Source organism: Dromaius novaehollandiae, chromosome 5 (genome assembly GCF_036370855.1).
Source record: "Dromaius novaehollandiae isolate bDroNov1 chromosome 5, bDroNov1.hap1, whole genome shotgun sequence".
In the NCBI taxonomy this organism is placed as follows: Eukaryota; Metazoa; Chordata; class Aves; order Casuariiformes; family Dromaiidae; genus Dromaius; species Dromaius novaehollandiae.
The window spans coordinates 46,131,013-46,154,917 of NC_088102.1; the positions used below are offsets into that span (position 1 = coordinate 46,131,013).

Below are 23,905 nucleotides of genomic sequence, written 5' to 3' on the forward strand. Positions count from 1 at the left end.
TCGATACCATCTTTGAAATCTGCACAGCTGCTAGTTCTGAATACCAGCACCGAACTTGACCACAGTCTTGTTAATGTCACCTTACTGCGATGTGAGAAATCTGTTAATAAAAGCAGAGTCACCGAAGCTGCTTGGTAGATTTTGGAAGAAAATGCTATGATTTTTATTTGGTTCTTGTTTGAAAAACTTCATACGAAAGATGAAATTACATACTCATTCCTAGTATAACCTCAACAGTAATATCAAACTGTGCTCACTATGAGCAGATTTGAGGTACTTACTTTTGAAGAAGGAAGAAAAAAATGAGACAGAGGAAGGAACATGGAATGTGTTATAACAAGGTCTAAGGCACAAAAGATGAAGCTACTTTCTTTTTTTTGAACCTGACACTATATGAATTGTTTTAATACCTACATAAAGGTTCTTAGTAATTCTGTTGATGTTGGTACTTGTTTTGTGTGTTCACTTTCTTTTTAATATAAGTTTCTCTGGCTTTGAAAGACTGAGTAACCTATGTTTTGATATTTGTGGTGGTAACTGCAGTGAGCAATAAGAGGTGTATATCTTTAATTTTTAAAAATGAATTTCCTTTTATATCTGAAATTAACTAGGCTAAATTAAATCCCCCAGTTTAAAATAATGCCTTAGTTAATAACAAGGACTGCTAGCTTTTCTATATAAATATAAAATTGAAACAAAATGGAAATTCTTTGGCTTACTGTTAAGTTCTTTTTTGTTGTGTTTTCAATGTAACTGTTGTTTTTCAGTGACATGCATTCCTCTGTGAAACTTGCTGATTTACATCTTAGCTTTTTTCTTCCTGGGGCAGTCCAACATTGTATTCCAGTGCTGGACAGCCCTTCCCTTTTGCTCTATTTAGTGTAAGAAATAATCATGAGGCTGTATTGCACAAATAACCTCCTTCCTCAAATCAAAACACAGGTTATTTGAAGAGAACTGGTTTTGCCAGCACTTCAGTCTCTTTCTTCTTCGTGTTGTCTGCATTCTTACTTAACAACTTTCTTAATTTGACTTTCCGGATAGCTTTTTTTCCCCAGTCTTCTTTAAGTTGCCTGTGTCTAGAAAGAGTGTGCTCCCTGTGTAGTTTCATTGCCTCTAAATTTTTTTTTTTGGGGGGGGGGGTTTGGGGAAATAGAGAGGGAGGGGGCTTAAGTTTCTGATGAGAGTTACTACTTTTCCCCTTTGCATTCTCTTTTCTTGTTTTGTGTACTCTACCAGAATTATATGCACTTACTTTTTGTTTTCTTAAGCTGTTTCAGTTTCAAATCCTTTTTGGCTATATCAGCACTAACAAAGTGAACAGTGCCTAGGACTGTTCTCCGCTATTGAGGCCAGCTGGTGTGGAATGACATTGGTCCATTCTGTTACACTCTCAGCCTTTAGAGCAGATAGCTGCCTGCACGCCACCATTTGGAAGTTTTCCCTGCTATGTGACGGCCTTCAGACTGTTCCCAGGAGTTATTTGGGAGAGTGCAGTTGGCCTTGACCAAAAGTATTTCAGGGCCTGTTCTAACAAGATGATTTAATTTCAGTGCCTGGGAAAGTTTCAGGTGTTAGATGCTGACGTAGATGTAAACTTTTAGGTTCACTTTCTCAAAACCAATAGTCAGCTCAGTTACCAGCTACAAGTTAACTCAGTTGCATCTATGATGTGCTCCCCAAAAGCCCTATTCTGTTAATCATTAATACTAAATCTTGTGTTTTGCATGATTCTATTAGCTGTCTTGAAAAACCAAAACAAAAGAATCAAAAAGAGACAAATCACCTGTCCCACAGTCCCTCAAAACCCTCATCCACTTAAATTTCCTTGTCTAGGAAAGTGGACAGTCTTTGTCTTTAATTTGCTCACTGGTGATATGAATGACAACAGATTTTTAGCTTGCAAGGCTGGGAAGCACAGATGGCACTTCACATGGCTGAGGAGAAATGGGACTTGGGGGAAATGAAGCACAGCATACGTTTTCTTGGATTTGAGAGCAGCTAAACGAGGTCCAGTGCTTGGTGTGTTTTCCCAGATTTCCCCCAACGTGACAAATGCAAGTGTGTAATATGGTAATATAAAGTCATTAAAGCATTGATGAAACTTTGTAGTGTTAAAAATGTAGGGGTCGGAGCACCGAACAATAGAAATCTGTCTTCTAGGAATATTGTGATGTGTCAGCTAGGGTCAGGTATTTTTGAAATAAAGGGGAAAAATGAGTCAATTGGTTGGGCCACTGTGTTTTGAAGAAAGGGAGCAGGAAAGAGCTTAAGGGAACAGCAGTGTCTGACCAGGAAGAAAAATGCTCCGTTGGTTTTTTACATTCGGGTTGACCTCCCTCTTAGGAAGCAGATAGGTTAAATATGTTTTTATTTTTGGGGGTGTTATTCAATAACTTAATTCTTAGATTGGCCCCTAAAGTGTCCATAGAAGAAACCTTTGGATTGCCCTGTTCTGACCTGTCCTTGTATATTGTTTTTTGTTTGTGCCTTAAGAAACTGTTATATGTGAAGCTTTTAATACCATGAAGTGACATTATACCTTATAGCAACTGTTTTATTTTCCGGTAAGGATAAGCACTTTATGATATCGAACTTGGCACCTGATTGCTATTTGTGCCGTTGAGAATGGCACGCTCTTAGAACAACGTCAAAGTGGCAAAGTTCTACTTGATAAGGAGAAACAGATGTGAGCCCTATCTTTTAGAGTTGTTTTTGAGAACTTTGACAGGAGATGTAATGCCTCCAAATCTGCATCTTGTTGATTGAAGTAGAACTTTACTGAACAATTTTGTGTCCTCCTCACACCTGCAGTAGTCAGGTCAGCTTGTTTGAAGCGGAACCTTCTCTATCAAGTAGAGAAGCAGAAGGAATCCTGTGCACTTCACTGGATAACGGCTAATTCTTGAGAGCCTTTTTCCTCCGTGCGGTAGAGGCTGTATTTGTATTTGATCCTCACACCTTATGGATTAACTATATTACAGTTTTCCTTTAGCTCTTAGCAGTAAGGAGTCTTAGGCTGAAATACTTTTTTTTAGGTTACCTGCACCTCTCCTCTCTTCTGGATCATTATTTTGTTTCTGTGTTTGTTTAAGGAAATTTGCTTAGTATCGGCAAATTACATAGATACCAGCCAGAAAGGTTGTGGGGACATGAGAAATGAAGTTCAGTTTTTCAACTAAATACTTGTTTCTGCATTAGAAAACCACATTCTCTCTTGTCTTAAAACTAGACAACACTTGTTTTAAGCTTTACTTGGTTTGCAGAAGGAATTTTTTTTGTTCACCAAAGATGAAAAAACGTTCACTGTGACATTTTAGCTGTTAAAACAAAATGGAAAAAAAAAAAACCCTGCTGGAATAAACTGATTCTTTCCTTTTAGTATTTTTCCTAACATAGTTTTAGTCACTTCTATGCCAGCTGCTTGAAACAATAGAGCCAGCATAGAAATGAGCAAATTAGTGACCTTGGTGCAAAAACAGTCTGTGTGCTTCTGAAATTGCCAAGACAAGGTTATCACACTTAGTAATAGAGGATGGTTTGTGTGTCTGGAGTAATGGAAAGCGGTTTAAATGTAATTATAAAAAAAAGGCGAAGTCACATACTTGAGTGCTAACAAGAACATCTGATATAACTAGACTGCTAATCAAAGTGAGGCGGTTGCTGCGTGACCCAGATCCTGATCTGCTTCCTTCTCAGACGCTGGTGGCTGTGTGCGAGTAATGCGATTCTAAGACAGTCAAGATGGTTTCTAGCCTTTAGAGAAGATTGTTAGGACCAGGCAATAAGGAATTGGTTAATCTGCATTTAGAACATGGTATATAGCTCTGATCAAGCTTGCACTCGGAAAAGATTGAGGCATTTGGAAAGAAAAGAACTGTTAGTGTGTTTACGCTAAAGTTTAACTTGCCTTCTTAAAGAAGACTGAAAGAATTCGGCAAAATAAAACTTCGGAAGGAATAAACATCCTCTTGATAAGGGTTAGAGAGTATATGAGAGAGAGAACTAAAGTAAGGGATATGTAAGGGATCCCATATAAGGGAACCAATAAATATAATTTAGTTACAAATCTTGTTTGAAAAGCGTAGGGTGAGGTCTTGAAATAGCTTTACAAAATCAGAAATGGAGAGAAAGGAGCTTAGAGATTCAAGATGATCATTGGTACATTTATGTAAAAGATGGTAAGGTAGATCCTGGAGTAGAAATTAAAGATGAGCATATGAAATTTCTTGGTACTAAATTAACTGGAATCTGTGAGAAAGGGGAGTTGAGAAAAGATTTGACTATTTGTCATAATGTTTTTAATTTTACCAATCCTGTTCTTCAGGGCTTCTATTGGTAGCCTGCAGAGAACAGGAGGGAATATTTATAATGATTTTTTTTCTTCCTTCCTCGATGCATAATTTATGTTCTGGTGTTTCTTCCATCCTCTTATGAAGCAGAGGTAATTTGCCATTGACTAAAGATGGGATTTTGAGTAAGGTGTTCTGGTTTGTCCTGTGCTATTGGGAAAATTGTCCTGGCCTGCCACATGGGTCTAGTGTCCATGTTCAAATTTAAATCTGTTTGCCCCAGTCAGATGGGGCAGTGGGTGTTTGCTTTTTCCTTTCTCTCCTCTGTTTTCCTGAGGCCACGTTGGTATTTTCATCTAACACATGCTCTATCATTTCGGGGGCCTGTGATGTGGTTGGCATCCTTGCCAGTCTATTCTCTTGCTGTCGTACATTCAAGTTTTGTGTGTTTTTCAAATTCATTTAAATTTTGGGAAAAGTAATGAAATATTTTGGACTTTCTTGAATAGATTCTTGTAATACAGGAGGCTGGATTAAACAGTCCAGGTTGTGTTGGACTCTTATGAAAATATATTTTTGTATATATATTCATTTCTTATAGAAATAAGAGTTAGTGAGTAGTCCATGTTCATCCAGCAATTCAGTGTTAGAATCTGGACTGTAACCAAAGTTTCCTATCTGTTAAGTCAGGTCATGATATTTATCTCCAAAAATATCTCTGTAAAAGGCAAAAGGGGCAGACTTATCTAGAAGGCATCACTGTCTAATTAATCTAGTAATATTTATAAATCTTGCTGAGGTCACTGGAAAACAAATGCAGGGACTTTTAAAGTAGTCGTAATTTTTACATTATAAATAGACCTCAGTTACCATGGATACATTAGCAACATTAGGCTGGAAAATCATTATCCTTTTTGGTAGTTCTTAAATATTAAATGACTCAAAATAGGTTGAACCCCTCCCAAGTTTCCTAGAAAGATAATGGAACAGATAATCACTTTACAGTAGTTATGATTTTATACAAAGCTTCCTTTACTGCTCCAGCATAGCAATAGATTTATGGACAGAAGGAAACATGCTGGTCTCCTGCACCTTGACTTTAGTAAGGCATTTTTTACTTTTTTGTGGATTATGCTGCTTTGTAGGGTTTGGAGTTACTCACTTTGTAGAAAAATTTGTGTGGAGTAAAGATATAAAATACATTGGAACTTCATTTCTTTTCTCCTCAACTCTGTCAACAGCTGTTTAGTAGCTATTTCACTCTGATTTGTGTGTCAGTGTGAAAAAATTCCCCAAATATACATGCTTTCTTTTCATTGTTCTCTGTGTTTTTACCTATTTTAGTACACCTCAGCTGGAAATTTCGGTTAGCTTTTTGGTAGGCATGGTAAATTGTCTGGCCCGGTGGGACTCTGACCTTTTGGTACTGCTTATAATTCTTTTGCTTTACAGGTAAATCAATATGTACTTTTAGTAATAATTTTTTTCATTACATGAAATTTTACCATTTCTATTTTGTTCACTATGAGCCAGTCTGTCAAAACTTGGTCTCCCTTATATATTTTTTTTAACATAGTATACTATTTTTATCTGTTGTTAGGGTTATGAATATGGAGGTTTAACCAGACACAGCACAGTGACTCATAAAATTAAAAGTAACCATTATTTTAGGTAGTGCTCTAATGGGTACACTGTAGGGCTAGCTCTTGGAACAGAAGGGCTTCATACTCAGCTTTGCTTGGCGTGTCAGCTGGCCTTTAGCTGATAGTTTCACCTCTTCATTTTTGTGAAATGAGTGGTGTAATTAATTTTGAGAGGTGCAATAAAGGAACTAGTTTGGTTTTACTGGAAAGCTAGAAACCTGATGTTACTGCTCTTATACACAGGGTAACTTTTTTTTTTTTTTTTTTTTTTTTTTTTTTTTTTTTTGCATTTCTGAGATTCTTTATTGCAGTAAAAGGTGTATCCTTTTTAGTGTGCCACCTTAGCTGAAGTATACCCAAACTATGCATCTCAAGTGGAAATGAAACCAGGCCATCTCACTCTTTCCTCCAGGCATTCCCTTTGCAGAAGTTCATGGGCTCTGGCCTTGTAGTTGCTGATTATTTAAAATAATCAATCACATGAATAAAAATGTACAGAATATAGTCTTGTCCTTTCTTTGAATCCTTATCGCTATGTTGCTACCTGTGAGATTTTTAGGGTTGCCAGCTGAACTTGCTCATTTGGCAGTACAGCTGCTAAGCTTCTCTTGGAGATATAAAATCACTTAATAACATTCATTTCAAAAATAATGCTAATTTGCCAGAATTCTAATTGCAGTGAAAGAATTGTCTTTTTCTCTTCACTGCTGTCCCTGGTACTACTGTTACTTCAATTGGTTTCCTATTTTCTTTTTACTGGCTTCCCCAGTTTTGTCCCCTTCCTTGGAGTCAGGTTCACAAACCAACTTTTTCACCATCCTACTTATTGCTGTTTTGAAGACTACTTGCAGCTTTTGTTTGCTTTTCCTGTTAGATGGCTGACAATCAGCACATAGTTCAGTAGTATCTAATTGTTCTGAAGTAGTGAGACCACCCTTGTTACATCGCATAATAACACCAGGTCTTGATATCCTAAAAGTAACATTTTATTTTGAAGTACACTATGTTACATACAAACATAAATAAACAAGTAGCAAGGACCAAGGTAATTTGCTTAGGTCTGGTTTAAAGGCACAGCCTGTTTTTTTCCATTTGGCAACTATTTCAGTTAGAGTAGTTTCCTATTTTTAGCATCTGGGACCAGGTATTAGGATCTTGGTCCTATAACTTTCCTCAGTGTTTTTTCCTAAAGCCTGGCTATGTCTGTCCCAAGGATTAATCAACTGTTTTTTTTTTTTTTTTCTCTTTCACTTCCTGAGTTTATTTTCCCAGCCACACAGAGGGCTTCTACTTACCTTTGTTCTTTTTTTTTGGCAATGGAACAGGTAGTTACTTCAGTATAAAAACAGTTTATTCACATGTGTTTATTTTTGTTTTCGTAAAAGTTGTGCTACAAGCCAGTTGTCTAATCACAAATCCTATAAAATTCTGAGCAATATTTTTAATAAGAATGTGTGCATGCATCATTTGAATGTTGCATGTAACAGATAAAGGATGAAAATATGGATAAAGTAAAAAAGGATAAAAACTAACTGATTTTTCTTTCCCTCTTCTACTTCCAGAGGATTAACTAAGCTTCAAAATGAAAGTGAGGAAGAAGAGTCACTAGAAGTATTAATTTGAACAATAATTATTGCTGGTAAGTAAGTACTTCTCTTCCTCTGTGATGTTGCTTCCTCTGAGACAGTAGTTAGATAGCTGTAAAGAAACTAGGTGAAGAGCTGTGCTACCTAAAAGGCAAGTGAAAACTGCTTTTCTGATGACAAATGCTTGTCAGTTGGAAAAAGCAAACTTCACAATAGAGCAATTGGGTCCTTTGCTAGATGTTTTGTTGATTCAGTTTAAGAATGCCTTTTTTGTGTTAGGTTATTGACTTAATTGGGTCAATCTGATACCCACTTCACCTTCCTTTTCTCCTTGCACCCATTTCCCTCTGCCCCCTAAAAAGAGAAAATCTTTAATAGATATATAATATATCCTCTGCCTCGTGTACGAGGCTCTTTCCCTTTTTCTGTGGCAATATTCTCAGCTGCTTTTATCTGTATTTGAGTTGCAGATATTGCATGTGTTTGTCATGCACAAACCTTTGGCATAGGCCTTACTCTGTGAGGTTTCTCTCTGTGAGAACTGTATGCCAGCCACTGTGGCTGGAAACAGGATAACTCAATAGTTAATATAAAATCCAGTGCTAGAATTTTCTCAAATGATGAAAAGCATTTAAAACTTTAATATTAAAGGTTCTTAAGTTTTTAAAGTCCATGCAGGGACTATAATATCCATTTAGATAAATTAATGAGTAATTAGAGGTAAATCTTTTCTTTTTGAAAAGTTGTTTACAGCATGAAGTGAACTTCACTGAAACATGAATTCAGGTATGAACCTGGCATCCAAGCATGTTATAGCATTATTCTTTTTTGATGCAACTTTAGGAAAAACTGTTATTATCAGTATCATTAACATTGTTAATTATGGTAAGGATAGGAAAGTTATGAGAGTTTTTTGAGCTCTTCAATTAATATTAGACAAACAGCTCAAAGTGAATTTATTGCAGATGAGATGCTCTTTACTGTTCTTCCAACTTCAGTAATGGTTGTGAATTAAGCTAAAGAGATCTAAAGTACTTGTAATAGAGTGCTCTGAATTATTATGATCTATTTATGCAATCATAACTCTTGAATTACTCTGTTAGCTTAAGAATTTAATGAATGGTAGAAAAGAAAAGGAGGGATTTAAAACGATGACATGAAAATAGTTCTGAAGACCTCATGGGCAGCAGAGAGCAAAGATTATGGAGGTAGCTTTCCAAGCATCAGTTAGGTTTTGTGAAACTGGGTTAGCCAGTGTAAGAGCTTGGTAGTGTTGAAAGGGGTTCGTTCCATTTGGCCATCTCCAGCCCAGCTCTCACTTCAGTTTGCTCTGACTCCTTCTGAATGCCTTTGGGACCTGATTCGTCTCACAAACCCAGCAAAAAAGGTGGATAGTTTTTCTGTTGGTTTAATGAATTGAATCAGCTCAGATTAGAGGCAGCAGCAAGTTAGTAGATCTGTGTAGCAGTTTGTGGAAAGGCTGCTTGAAAGTAACTTCAGGAGTAGACAGTAATAGCCAATTTGACTTTTGAGTAGTACATGATACTTCCGTGATAGCATGGGACTAGAACTGGGTAATCCTGCCAAATAGTTCCTCCCAACTCTTGCTATTGGTAGAAGTGACCAGCTGGTGCTGAATAGAAGCAATGATGTGGGGAATATATTTTTGAAAGACTCCTAGCAGATAACTGGAAAATCTGTAATCTTTGTGCTCTGCTCCCTGCCTCCCCCCCCCCCCCCCCCCCGCCATATGTCTGGAATATCTGTGTGTTCCAAGCCCTGGAAATATGTGAAAAATACATATGATGAACTTGCATGACCTGTGCAAACCTGGCTTCTTATCAGAATTGGCTAGTCCTTTGCACTTAATGTTTACCACATCAAGAGCATAATACAACAATGGGTCTGTACCTTGGTTTACAGTTCCTTTTTTTTCTTTTTTATGTTCTTGTTTGGTTATAAGAGCTTGCTTGTGTAGTTGCTGCTGGAAAAAGATTGTAAGTTAAGTATAAAGATAAACTTTATTTGGTTTAAGTGTAAGCATGGATACATGCATATGTGATTGTGTATATTTAACTTCTATGGTTCATTTATACTGTTATCACATCACCTTGGTTTATCGGTAAACTGCAGCATTGGTATCTCTTAGAGATACAGTACTTGCTTTATCATGGAAAGAACACTTTTTGAGAATTGCAGGAAACTGGGTTTTTTTGCCTTTTCTGTTCATTTTGTGTGGGAGAATAAGAGGATTTGTGAAGGTATATAGACTGCAATGCCTGGAGTATGGATTTAGCCGCTGGTTCTGTGTGCAACTACTAAGGGAAACTGGGCAGTGGATGAAAGCTGATTTGAAATTAATACCTAGGTAAGGTCTAGGTAGTGCTGGTAGGTTGAGGAAAGTAACTAATACGGCAGTGTGGATACCTTTTCACTAACTGTTTCTGTTGTTACTTGACTCCATCACCTATGGATTGTATTGTATTTGTGCTTACTTTTAAATTGCATAAGAACTGCATTCAGAACTGTTTTCTGCTATCAGAGTCTGGCTGGGAAAAAAAAATGTATTTAATCCATCTACCTATTTTATGTTGCCACTTCTCACATACGCAAGCATTTCCCATGGTGACCTTTGTTGCTGTTATGCTGTCTTTTATTTCTCTTCTAACTGGGGCTATAAGTAATTGCAGAGGTTTAGGCCATTACAAACTGAAGCAGCAGTGTGTGCGCTAGACCATAGCTATAGACCATGCCCACAGATCGCAGTGATACACATGCCAAGGTTTGTTTTGATCCATAAAGAGTTGATTATTTAAGGTCTCTTTACTCAAAATTGCCTTTCTTTTCATGTCATATTTCACATCTGATCTAATCCATTCTCTCCATAAATTTTGGGTTTGCCTTTAATTAGAAAGAAAAGATAAGCTAAGCTCCACCTCTCCCCCTGAAATCCTGCATTTGAAAATGCTTCTTTCCTTTCTTGAACAAAGTTTTTTTTTCACACAGAAAATAAAAAATATTCGGTAGCTGGGTTTTTTTTGGTTTTTTTTTTTTTTTTTTTTGAATGGTATAGTTATGCTACACATAAAAAGTACACAGTACTTTTTATTGTATCTATAATATATGGGTTGTGTTAAATGGTATCTAATAAATGCTTTATAGATTGACAGAACCTGTTAACTTGGAAAATTCCTCATATAATATTTTTTCTTACTATAGGTTATATTCCATTAAGGCTGTACAGGGGGCTTTCTTGGTCATTATCTTTGCTAGCTCTTGGGTGGAATATATTGCTCATAAATCTGTAAAAAGTTGCAGCTCTAATGATGTAGCCACTTAATGATGGGAAGAGACTGGTCACTGTTAAATTGCTTGGTAAGTTGAACTCATTGGAAGAACTTGCATTTGGATATGGCCAAATGCATGATCTCCAGTCTAGAGGCTAAAACTGTAGATCACACTTACAGGTTAGGGGCAGTATTTTGGAATAAAACAACAGTAGGAGGGATTTAGGGGAGGCAGTATTATTGCAGTAAACAATATTAATAGACCGTGGTAGGTATATTATGTCTAGGTCTTATGTCTAGTCTTCAGAAATAATGTTAAGAAAAAAGGGGTTTAGGAAAGAGCCATAAGAATCAGAGTCTGGGAGAGAGTATCTCATTTTAGAGATTTAAGAAGTCTGTTTTACTGAGGTGTTATTCAGGAGAAGATTTAAATATTTGTACTTTAAGTCTGATGAAAGGGCATTGCACGGAGCAGAAACCAGACATGTTTGGTAACCGACTAGTTGAGCAATTTTTCTGGGAATCTTTTGTTCTCTCATTTAATGTTTTTAAATCGCATGGATGGCTTTAGTAAAAGATATGCCATACTGTGGACAAATCGATGCAAAATCTAGGAAGGAGTTTCCATAATCACTGAACTTGTGATCTATCTGCAGGATGTCAGATTGCTAGAGACAGTATTAATACATTGTATATACAGAGATTCTCCAAAGAGGAGGATGATTTTTTTTTCTTGCTACACTCCTTGCAGGCACCTAGTAAACCTCATGTTGCAGTCTGTTTAATGAAAACTGCCCAGATCTTTTCAACATGTGTGAATCATGGAATCATGTTGGTTGGAGGGGACCTCCATCTAGTCCACCCTCTCAATAGCAGCTACAGTTAGAGCAGGTTGCTCAGGGCCTTGTCCAGTCCGCTTTTGTTTATCTTCAGGAATGGAGATTCCACAGTCTCTCTCAGCAACCTATTTTGGACTTTGACATCCTCATCTTAAAAACTTTTTTTTTTCTTTATCAAACTGTCATTTCCCATCTTCCAACTTGTGTCCATTGCCTCTTGTCTTTCCACTGTGCAGAAGAAAAATGCAAGCCCATCTGCAGAGTAATTGCAATAATGCCTGTGTGTATTGTAGTTATATAGAATAAAGTTGAGAAAGAGATGAAAAGTTGAATGGTGAAGTGGCTTCCACCAGGAGGTGAAAAAAGAAAAACTAAAATGCTGGGACTGCTGTCCATGTCTTTCTCTTTGTGATGCAGTTTCATGCTGTCCCTATTTGGAATACATCAGGAACATTATTACCTTGTGAGTGATGGAGGATTTCTCTCAAGACTGAGAAGAAAGGGACCATAGTATCATCTGTGAAAACAAATTCACTGAAGGGGGTATGCCAGAGGATATAGACTCTTAGAGAAGGCAAGTAGACTTTTAATACCAACATGAGGTCTGAAGAATGGGTGAAAGGAATCCAGGGAGGTAGCTTGTATTTATTGTTGTTATGTTCTTGTAGAGGCCTGACATACCTACCACCCTGCAACTTCTCTCAGAGTTGTCACTCTGAGTACACAATAAGGAAACAAGAGAATTAGCTCTCAAAGCATCTTAAAAACCTAGTTGGCCATAAAAGCCCATGAAATTGTTTATAAGCTATTGTGTTCTGTCAACAAGATAGAATTTCTGTTTATGCATTAACAAATCAATTAATTGCAAACATAAATATGTTGAAAACAAGGCCAGAGAAATAAAACACATTAGAAATCTAAAATACTCTTTGTAAGGCAGATAATAACTAGTTGGCCAAACTGACAGATTTTTAAACCAGATTTGGAAGGTAATCTGGCAATCTGAATAGTACAAATGACAATTCTTGGGTTTCCTCCTTGTGCTGTTTCAGAACAGTTTTGAGCAAGTGCCTTTTCTGTGCCATGATTGCCCTCAAAATTATACAGCAGCTATAGCCACTACTGCCTCTAAAATTTTAGCAATCATTAGTGCAGTATTTCTACATTTGTATCCTCAGGTGCTCAATAGTTTACCTAGCAGCCTTTCTGTAGCTGTAAGCTGTGATGAGTAGCATACAGTTCTCTTGAGAGTGGTGGCAGACCACTCCTGAAATGAACTGATCTAATTCCAAGAGATTCTCGTAGGAAAAACGTAATGGTACTTGTGTGTGTGGTTTTTTTTTTTCTTTCTTGTTTAATGTGGTGAACGAACTGTGCTTTCCATCAGCGGCCTTTGGTTGAGGTATCAGATGTCTGAAAGACTGTTCTTGATCAGGAAAGAGGAAGAAATAGCTTAGGAAATTATTTTCTGAGCTTCTCTAGTGGTAAAAAAAGGCTGGTCAGCAAGCAGAGATTGGAGGTATAATACATTAGAATCAGTGTAATGGTGATGATTCAGTAGCATGTCAGTGCTGGAACAAAGGAAGAGGGATTGATGCTTGCTTGGAAGATGAAACTGAGACTTTATTCTGTTCCTCAGGGAGCAGGCATGTTACAGAATATTGCAGAGCAATCCCAGTTCAGTTCTCAGTACCACGCTCCCCTCTGCCAACATTTATCAACATAGCCTTACTCTTACCAAATTCAGGATATTACTGGTAACATTTTTACCCTTTGTCTTGAATATTGTGTAAAATACAGTGTGTAACACTAACAGGAATACTTAATTCTGTGACATCCAGTCCAGTCTCAAGGCATTACCAGCTGCTTTTCAGTCAGTAAAATGTGTATTCAAGAGTTGTGGTGCACCTTCTTATGCAATAGGAATCACTCCTTTCTTGTCTTTGGGTATTGTGTGGAATTCACATGGCAGGCTGAAGCTAGGCATACCTCAGCACGAATATTGGCATTACAATTCTGCCACTGAATACAGGCCTTTCCTGGCAAACTGCCACCTGGTTTTCAGAAAGTCCTATTTTTAAAAGACTTTTTTTTTTTTTTTTCTTTTTTTTGGTCTTCCTGCCCAACCATGTAAACATTGGTGACATTCTTTTTTAATCATGGAAAGAGTATTCTTTTTCTTTCATGATTTAAGAATGGCTTGGGAAGACAGAACTGGCATGTCTCTTTTCTCTTGGTCTAACAGATTTTCAAAATTTCCTTGTCTTAAAATGTTCTTTTTCTTGCATGCTATAGTTGCGGTGCTGTGCAGGAGGTCATGCTTTTACTGGCCTTTTATACGTAATGATAGCAATTTACTTTGTATTTCCAGTATCCAACTGATTGTCTGGTGACTGGTAGTCTGGGATTGGAAGCTTCCAGAGGGTATTCGTTCCCTTTTGCCTCATTGTCAAATGACTTTGATTTTATTGTCAGTAGTATAAAGTGGCAGTCAAATTTGGCATGAAACTCCATGAATGTAATATTCTCTGTCTGAAGGATGTGAGAAGATTGCTGATTGTCCTATAACTGTAACAGTGAATGATCTTATAACTTGGTGCTTTTTTTTTCACAGGCCCAAAAGCACCACTCAGCACTGTGCAGCTGGTCCATGAATGCTTGCAGCAGTTGGTGATTTTAATGCGCCATCTGTATCATGCATCCTTTCTCCTTGATTATCTTGTCTTCATTTCAGCATGCTTTGGTAGTTGTAGAAGTCAAGCAAATATGGAAAAATTATGTGTGCTATTGTTATACGTACATAACACTCAGCTGATCTGAGAAGGATTCATGTTTCTTCTGGAGAGTGGCAGAATGATTGAAAACTGGTCTGGTGAAACATAGGTTCTTCAGTCATTTTGGTTAAAATATTTTTATGTTTGTTTTTTATTTCTAAACTAAAACGTTTGCACTTTACATTCAGATTAAAGGTGCTTACACTAATTTTGTCCCATTGGTTTCGTTCAAACAATTTTTCTAGTTGTGTTCAGTCTGCTATTTTCCATGTTTTCCATGTTTTACCATTTTACAGTGATGTTTCCTGTTTTTCCTGGGATAGTCTAGAAAACTAAGTTAAGCATATTTGGACTCTCAGTTTTTCAGTTAATTATTGTGGCTATTAACTACCAGATAATTTTTAAAGAAACTATTTTATGATATGAAACAATTTGTATGACAAACCTGTATTACTAAGTCCTGTTGGAGGGGTAAAGTTAATGCTGATGCATCTGAAATTATTTTGCACAAATGATAAGTTGAACATACTACTTCAGTGCTTCATGACAAGTTTGGAGCGATACATTTCTGAAAACTGCTTCTGTTCTGGAACATACACCTTGAGTCAAAAGTGCTCAGTAATAGCATGTACGTGTAATTTGAGCATTCCACGAAATCACTACATCAGGAGTATTCAACCAATCCCAGCTTTTTCAACTAGTAGCTTACATTCTTTAGGCTTCGCTACTGAGTGCATTAAAAGCATTCTGGGGAACATCTCTAGGATGCGACCAGTGTAACATAATGTCTGAGTTTGGGAACATTTTACAGCAACATGTTAATATTAGAGGGGATTATCATTTAGATGTCTCACTAGAGCAGGGACCATAACACGAAGCAAGGCTAAGGAAATGGAAAACTCTGGGGCTCTGTTCAGAAAATTACTAGACTGCAGTTCATTCATTCTAATGGCTTCAGGGAGTATCGTAATAACATAAGCTCTCCCGCCCCCTCAGTCTGCATGTCTTTCTTCCACATGCCTTTTGGAGCAATGATCTTTCAGGTTTGAGCTCTGCAAATCCCTCAGATTTGTCTGCACTTGTGGCTTTTTCCCTTTTTTTTTTTTTTTTTTTTTTTGATTGCCTTATATCAAAGGGTTACTCATTGTCTGCATTTCATTTATTCCTTTGCATTTACTCTTTGATGGTTTAGTAAGTGGTTGTAAACAAATCATCTGGAGATGGAGCTGATGGCAGAGTGTGTGAGATTTTCCCGTTGCATACGAAATATAGTCATTTTGTTCTGTATGATTTCCTAAAATCTGTAGATCTTCTCCAGCTCTGTATGTGCTGAGGCTCAAAACAGGCTCTAAAGAAGCACTAGAAGAAATATTTGGCTGATAATTTGATAGAGAGAATGAATAGAACTTTTTTGCAAATTAGTACTTCTGTACATGTATGCACCCTCCGAATCTCCTTTCCCTGCAGACACTCACCAAGTCATTGCCAGCTACTTATGTTAGGGTCTTGTATTTCAAAACGGTCTTAATCTCTACTGCTTTTTAGCGACTTTCTCTTAAAGCATGTATATGTTTGAGCATACACACAACTACTAATCTCTCCTTCCCTTTTTTTGAATTCTGGATCTGAATTATTTTTTAGCAGGCAGAGTATTAGCATGCTTTGTCTTGTTTTCTTTTTTGTATACACCTACAGTATATTTTCTGAATGCAGTTTATTCTGTTATGATGAGTAATCAAGTGTCTCATTCGTATGGAATGATTGTTATTCTCAATGCCAAATTCTTGTGGGCTTTTCTAACGTAGAGTCGGAGTGAAGAAAGTTAGAAATGAGTACATAGTGAAATCTGGGAGGAGGCCTTCCTGTAGTTAGGTAATGAATTTAAAAAAAAAAAAAATCTGAACGATATTAAATGAGTCTGGGCATGTAGAAGTTCATGAGGAAATGGCTGTGTGCGTTATTCACAACAGTATGTGCAAACTTTTTGAATACTACATGGAAAGACTAAAAAATATGTATTTTACACTCCATAAACATAAAGCTGAAGTTGGCAGAAAAGCAAGTTTCAGGCATCCTCCCTCTTCCCTCCCCCCCCCCCCGCAATTGTTTTGTATTTGACTAATGCAGTTTTATGTGCACTTATGTAGCAAGCAGAAAATTTTTCAGTTTAGTTCAATCTGTTCTGATCCAGATTTAGCAAATGTCAAAATATTGCTTCAGGTTCATTTCTGGTTCAAGAAAATGTAAGAGTTTAAATGAGTTAAATTCAACCCACTGCATTAGAGGTATAATTCAAAACCAGTGGCCTTGAATGTTCCCATTTTTTTTGTTATGATCTTAATATGTATTGTTTAAGAAAAAAAACTGTGGCATGTAATTTTATCTAGCAGTTGTTGCTGTTTATTGCATACATTTTTTGTGAATCGTAATGCGAATTTTCCACATTTTCTCTTTCTTTAAAAGTCTACTCCAAGTTTTGACAACAAATAACTTTTTTATATTTGTGCATAACTAAGTTTTGTGTTTTTAACTCATTCTTATTTAATAATCTAAAACAAATGAAAACATTCTTCAGTGTTTGTAGATCTGGTTGGCAGTAGACATTTTCTTTTTTTTTTTCTTTTTTTCCCCTTACAATGAGGATCTTCTAAAGTTTGGAGAAATTTTGAAATTATATTAAAAGCAATTCAACACAGTGCTTTTTTTAAAAAAAAAATATACTGCAGTTGAATTTTCAATCACCCCTTGTTAATTTAGATTCCCTTCTACCATCATTACTACAAAAAGCAAGGTACACTATCTGTTTAAACTGTGTATTCCATTGCACACGTGTATGTTAAAGTTTAAGTGCTAGTGTATGATGGAAATAAATGAATGAATAAATATCCCTAACCCCCCCTCCCTTTTTTTTTTTTAAGGTTAGCGTGAACTGGATCTGAAATATTTTGTTTATCTCCAGAGCTACGTATGCAAATCAAAGTGAGATAAACTCAGATATTCAATCTACATAAATTACCTTCTGTTCATTGTTGCATAGTGAGTTTTCCCCACAGAAATCTTAAGAAGTCTATTGATAACTATTAAGACCAATTATAAATGAGGGTGCATAAAGTTACAAAGTACTGTTTTTTTTTAAATGGATCAGTTAAACAGGAGAAAAATTTATATGGTATCATGTATATTTCTGTGAATTCTGAAATAACAATTGACAGTTTACAATACTAAATTATATGCATGCCACTCTTCTTTTTTTTTCCCCATACAATCCTGCCAAACATCTAGTATTTGAAAATAAGTTTCTAAAAATCATTAATTAATAAAAAATACCCTGGGCTATTATGGCAGTAGACTGTCATAATGCTGCGTGAATTTTTTCATACATGCATGGTTACATTTTGCTTCGCTCTTTTGCCCTCTGTTGCTGTCTTTGATCTTGATTTGAAATGTGTTTAGTAAATAAAGAGGTAATGAAATTGATCTGGCTATCATATTCAGGTAGCTTCTTTTTGTTTTTGTTTAAGAAAGCTTAAATCAGTTTTGATCTCCTGGTATATGGATGCTGATATCCATCAACACTTACATTATGATTATCAGTCATCAGAATTGTAAAGTAGTTACAGGACTGGGAGAGAAAATACTGTATTTTACACTATGAAGCATTACAGTGACCATAATAAAAGAGTTAACGCTTGTGTGTGTTGGGGTGTAAAAGTAGGCACTGTGGCAGCACTAGGTAAGATACCAATGACAGAAGTGGTTAGCGGTGCCACTCTGGAGAGACGTAAGCATGCACGGTGTTCTTATTTAATCTAGGTGCCGTAGTTTAACGAAGGAATTTAGCACTCTTGATTTTGTTCTGAATTTAAAAAGAAGAATGTTTTCAAAGAATTATGATATATTTTTTGAAAGTAACTCAGGTTATGAGAGTTCCCCTCTCTCTAGAAGAAGTTGAACTACATAAGGGGAAAGGCTAAGATTCTACTTCAAATAAATGAGGTGGCACCTGCTAACAGTCTTAGTCATTTATGTGGTATTAATCAATAACTAAAAAGGTGTTATTTCCTCTGGCTTAAGAAATTGTAAAACTTTTTTTTTTTTTTTTTTTTTTTTTTTTTTAGAAGAACTGAGCATCATAGTACTTTTTAACATCAGCTTAAATTGTTATAGCTCAGCATCTCAAAAACTGGATCCAATCCACAAATGCTTTTGTGTTCTGTGTTCAAATTATTATTATTATTTTTGATTTCAGGTTGCTGCTCTTATGAAAAATACGAAAATAGCAGATGTATCTGGTCCAGGCTTTGAGTAAACTGAAGTTCTCCTTGCCTTCTATAGAAGAACAAAAAGATAGAGAGTTAGAATTGCATCTGAGGTACTGTAATAATATGCTTACATACTTTGATTCTGATATTTTTACATATACAAGTTGAGGATGAGAACGTTATAAAATACAATTTATTCAGAATTTTTGTGGCTGTTTTATTCTGTCTTTGCGAACACGTACATAACTGTGGAAGGCAAATGCCGTTGGAGAACTGGTATGTCTGAAAAATTCAATCTAACATAAACATTCCTTTTTGAAGAAAGAATTCCAATGCCTGTGATGCTGATGATACTGTGTTAAAACTGTGGTGAAGGATGGGGAACAGGAGGGAAATCACACTTACCTCTTCATCACCAATTGACTGATTTTCAGTTTTTGCTTCTCCATTTACTGAACTTCTGGGATATATGAATAGTAGACATCAATAATTTTTTAGAATCTAAATTACATAGTGTTCCCTGAAATTCTAAAACAAGTCTCAGTGTCTCTCTCTTTTTTTTTTTTTTTTTTTTTCCTGATAGACATGAAATATAATGCATTATGATTACTTAGATTTCAAATGAAGCCTATGGGTTTTGGAGTTTTGGTGGTCTGAATCTCCCACTCTATATAACATGATTAGTAAGCACCAAAGCACTGAGAATGTAGTGTTGCTATTCTGTGTTTTCCCCTACAATAAGTATATTTAATTTAGTAAATTGTTTATTTGACATCACTTGCACAAATATATTTAAATATAAAAGGGAAAATGAATTCTCCTCCTCCAAATTGATGACTGAACATTGTTCTGAGCAGATTAAAAATAACTTGGTTGCAAAATGAAAATATATTAAATTGTGTAGGTAGTCAGGGGTTCTGTTTTGTTCATTTCTGAGAATGCTTGTGTGTTGTTTGCAGCTGACATTTTGGGTTTTTATAGATGCCTCTGTGGATGCCAATTACAGGATCAAGATCTAAGTTAGGGGTGTGAAGCGGGAACAATAAGTCCTTGAATAAAGAAAGGCTGAGTTATACCAGCAGCAGCAAGTGATACAGATGTTTCACTGTTCTGCCCTGTGAACACAGCTTTATTTATTACACTGAATAAGCCTGTTCTGAGTAGTGCGGTCTGCATTTGTTTTAAATAGTAAGTGTGCACATGAAAATGTTGTAAATGGATTTGTAAATGGAATATGAGCAGAAACTGTTAACATACACAGATCTCATTAGGATATAAAAATCACAGAAAAATGTTTACCTCTTGTAAGTCAGGAGATCAACTAACCTACCCTTCCTGGAACATGTGATGTTTATATTTATGCTTATTTTGTTGTTTGATGAAAAAAGTGTATGATTCATCTACAAGGGTCCGAATACCTACAGCTAGGCTGTTTTTAAGCTGACCATAGGAACTTCTTGGGAAGAAATGCTAGCTGCCTTAATGGTTGTTTGAAGCATCACCTAATATACTATAGTTTTAGTGTTGTTTCTATAGTGCTTACTGTTCTCAATTTGTTTGTGTGTTTCTATTTAGAATCAAAGGGTATAATAACATACTGGATAGAAACAATTACAACTTTTGTTTGATTTTGTTTTCTGAATAGCCTGCTTTTCAGGGTCCTTAACTGAGCTTGTCCTATTAATGCACTGTTTCCAGAGAAGAGCATAGTAATTACTGCATATACAAAAATAATTGTTGGGATTTTCAATCAATTTGCTATGAGGAATGGCTAGTCCATCAGATGAGAACAAAGTTATCAGGCAAAATATGTCTTGTCACATTTTTTCCTATAAGCACTAAAACTTACTATAGGTAAGATTTTTTTTTTTTTGGTAGAAATGTATATTTCATGTTTTATTTTACCATCCAAACCACTTTCATTACTGTAGAAATGCTTAGGCTGTGGGATATCCCCTCATCATTCTCTGTTTTTACATCACTGTGGTCACACATTGTGGCTTCTTTCTTTCTCTGGTTTGCTGATTCTTTTCACAAAAATCAAGAGTGAAAGAACATGATATTAAAAGTAAAATTTATCTTCTCTACTAACTTCTAATCTCTGTAGGCAGTGGCACAGTAAGACTTACTTTTGCAAAAAAAAGCCCTAAATTCTCTGGCAGATCTTTTATGTATGTGCAGAAGCCTACTGTTTCTTCTCATATCCAAATGCATATACACACACTATATATCATTCCAGCCATGAATTATGGCACCCTTCTGATTAGCTTTGCAATCATTCCAATAAAAATTGTTTCCCTACCTATGGTGATTCAGAGGTTCATGACCGTTATGTTTGGTGTCTTGAAGACTGTAAGAGCAACGTTACCAAAACTCTATCAGAAAGCTCTGAATTCTGTGGCAGTGTTGATTTATTGTATATTGGTGCAATTTCCTTCACTTCTGTTCTTCCCATATCCAAATGCATTTTCAGGAACATCCATGACTACATGAACCAAATGGAACCAATCAGTGGTAAAGCTCACTTGAGCTGAGCTTGTGTCTGAAAAATTCATTTCAAAACTCTGTTTAGTTCACTTTTCTATCCTCAGCTGTCAGTAACAGTTGTTTGTGGAAGAAGTGTAGAAAGTAGCTAGACCTGCAGTGGTATCTCTGTCTGATGTTTCCAGCTTACTTTCTCAGCTTCTGGTGCCTTTGTCAGACAGATGCAGCATATCACTGGATGGATTTTTCTTGCAAGAATTGTTTAATCAGTTTTTGAACATATGCAAACTTTTGCCCTCAAACTCATCCCAATTACACTGAATTTCACAATTTAATAGTGCTTTCTGAAAATCCAAACACATGACATCAACCAGGTCTCCCTTAATATCATGCTAGTTTAGTTGTTCACAAAACCTTGTCAATATGTGAGGCATGACTTCTCTCAAAAAAATACTGCGGACTGTTTTACAGCATATTGTATATATCTACGTGCCTACGATTTCTAATCTTTATTGCAGTTTCTTCTAATTTACCTGTTGTGGAAGTCATACCTACTGATCTCTTATTTCTTAGGTCTTCCCTAGAGCCTTTTTCAAAAATTGGTCATATTCTTTTCCCTTGTTATGGAATCTGTTTTCAGTGATAAGGTACTGTGAAACTCCTAACTGTTATGTGTATCTTTTTTGAGTTCCATTACATTAGATGTGTGGGCTCAGTTTTCACAGTTTGGTCCCAGTGATCTATTATTGGTCACTTTACTGACATTTCAGATTGAGAGGATTCATCTGCCTTGTTCTGGGGGAGGCGGGGGGAAAGATTTCAGTGTAGATAGGGATCAATTTAAGTTCCTTCATAGTGAATGCTCATGCATGTACTTCATTTAGCTTTTCTGCTCTGTCCCTGTCTTCTCTAAATTGTTGTATTACAACCCAAATATAATATGGCCCTTCAGAATCTCTGTTAAGCCTCTTCTAATACATTTTTTTTTTTTAAGTGTTGTTACAAGTTTTATGCATGTAAGAACTTGCTTCCAAAAATTTTGTGGCCTACTTGTTTTTTATCTTCCAATTAAGCTTCATCACTGCTTCTCTGTTTGGTCTACATGTGGCACAAGGAGCAGAAACCTGGTCATTATAATCTTTTATAAAGCAGCTTAAGTTGTTGTCCAGGGATGACTTTCCTGCTACTTCCTATGTTGTTTCTGGGAGTGGATGTGGACTGCAATCACAAGCTCCTTCCCAGCATTTTCTAAGACTCTAGTTTTGTCATAAAATTCCCTGTCTTTGCACTCAGCAGTCAAGCCACCATAGGACCTTTGCTACTGTTAAACACCTGTTTATCTATATGTGTGATAATTTAATGTCTCACTGTTATAACCTGCCACCTTCTATTCTTTAGGCTCCCAGTCCTCAAAAAGTTTCTCTCCTTGTAAGAAGAATGGGGATATCATGTACTTGTAGGTTTATGGGACCATTTCTTCCCTCTTCACTTCGATACTCCCTGTCTTAAATTTTCTTCCTTGTCATTGCCCCTTGAGCTATGAGCCTGGGGATGGAGTTGCTGAAGATATTTAAAAGCCTGTTCAGTGTACTTCTCTACTGATCTGACATCTTCTGATTTTAGCAATACCAACTTCAGAAAACAGTACTTTATTTCTGAGTGCCTTAGGGTAGATAATCCTGTGTGCAATGATTGGGGCATTACTGGGAAGCCCCTACCCTGTGCTTAGTTTCTGATACCATTTGTATTTTAATTGTACATTGGTGTTTTTGTTTTTTAAAAGGGACATTTGACTGATTTTTATGTTTTTCTTCCTTCAGTGGTGCTTTTCGATTTTTGTGAATAACTTCAGGAGTAGAGATGTAGATCCTTTATCCTCCTGCTTCCAAATGGAGCTGAATTCTAAAGCCATTTAAAGTCCCCTTTACCTTTCTAGATCATTGTGTCCTGGGACACTCTTTGCTCAAGCAAGAATCTGTCAGACTTGTGCTAGATTTATTAACCGTGTAACTTTATTGACCTCTTCAGCCAAGTTGCTGCCAGGTTAGAGGCAGTGCCCCCTGCAGGAGGGTTCTCAGAACCATGGAGAGCTCTTCGAAGAGCGACGTGTGGGAAATTGGGCTCCTTTTAGTTTTTCTGCATATAACTGTTAAAGTTAGGCTGAACAACTCAGAAATGAAGGAAGCTGAATGGAAGGGCTAAAAAAACTACACTGAATGTATGAACAAGCAGGTAGTATCTACTGTAAGAGAAAAGAGTAGATGAAAGAAGTGTAATTTGCAAGTCCTAGGAATTGTGGGACGGCACTGGAGGACTGCTAAACATAAGTATAGCTGACCATGATATAGCTACATACTCATTGCAAAAGTGAGTAAGGCATTCACCACTAAATAAAATACTGCTTTTCTCCCAAATAATGAGTCCATATGCAATGATTCTGTAAGTTTAATGGCTTTATTTGTGCATAGTATTGTAAACTTGCCTAGGAAAAAGACAAACACATGATTGTAGGTTTTGCTTGATGTTTGACCTTTTCTAAAAAGCATATTTCAAACCCCACATTATGCTCTTTTTTTACCATTCTGAAAAGCTTATATGGGATTTCACTAGAACAGCTGTGAGAAAATATAGTTTTAGTCTTGTGTACAATACAATGTTCATTTGACTTAATAATTACAGATTTTATATAACAAATGAAGTGGTCTTATTTTTAGAATATTTAGTTTATAAATTTTTTT

At 36.3% G+C, this 23,905-nt stretch overlaps 1 protein-coding gene across 4 annotated transcripts in view; it reads left to right on the forward strand.

Annotated features, from left to right (window-relative positions):
* FUT8 (fucosyltransferase 8) overlaps positions 1 to 23,905 on the forward strand; it is a 125,110-nt gene that overhangs the window by 13,676 nt on the left and 87,529 nt on the right. For 2 of the 4 annotated variants that reach the window (XM_064512734.1, XM_026093187.2), the window contains exons 2-3: positions 7,498 to 7,574; positions 18,671 to 18,793. The gene's annotated coding sequence lies outside the window, so the exon portion shown is untranslated. Of the gene's footprint in view, positions 1 to 7,497; positions 7,575 to 18,670; positions 18,794 to 19,664; positions 19,872 to 23,905 lie in introns of all 4 variants that reach the window. The other 2 variants (XM_064512735.1, XM_064512736.1) reach the window with 2 other exon arrangements.